The sequence below is a fragment of the Penaeus monodon genome, chromosome 27, assembly GCF_015228065.2.
Source record: "Penaeus monodon isolate SGIC_2016 chromosome 27, NSTDA_Pmon_1, whole genome shotgun sequence".
Taxonomy (NCBI): domain Eukaryota; kingdom Metazoa; phylum Arthropoda; class Malacostraca; order Decapoda; family Penaeidae; genus Penaeus; species Penaeus monodon.
In genome coordinates this window covers 32,699,079-32,699,386 of record NC_051412.1, presented here as the reverse complement: position 1 = coordinate 32,699,386, position 308 = coordinate 32,699,079, and positions in this window count along the sequence as shown.

Below are 308 nucleotides of genomic sequence, written 5' to 3'. Positions count from 1 at the left end.
TCCCTTATTATCTCTCCGATCATGTATCAACCGAAATTATATTTACCATTTTCCTCCTCCTCTATTTTCGTCATCCGCTTTTCTTTTTTTTCCGCGTCTATCTCTCCTCTCTTTTCCTGTTTCCTTCTGCTAAAGCTTTTTTTTCATAATCCCTTATCAGTTACGTTTTCCAACACGCCGCCCCTTCCTGTAAATATCATAATCAAATCAAGCGAGATCAAGCTTAATCACAACCATGGAGCGAGCGTCTGACTCTCCAGGCAGGCCTCATGGATACCGCTTTTGGTCTGAACGGATTCTCAGAAAAG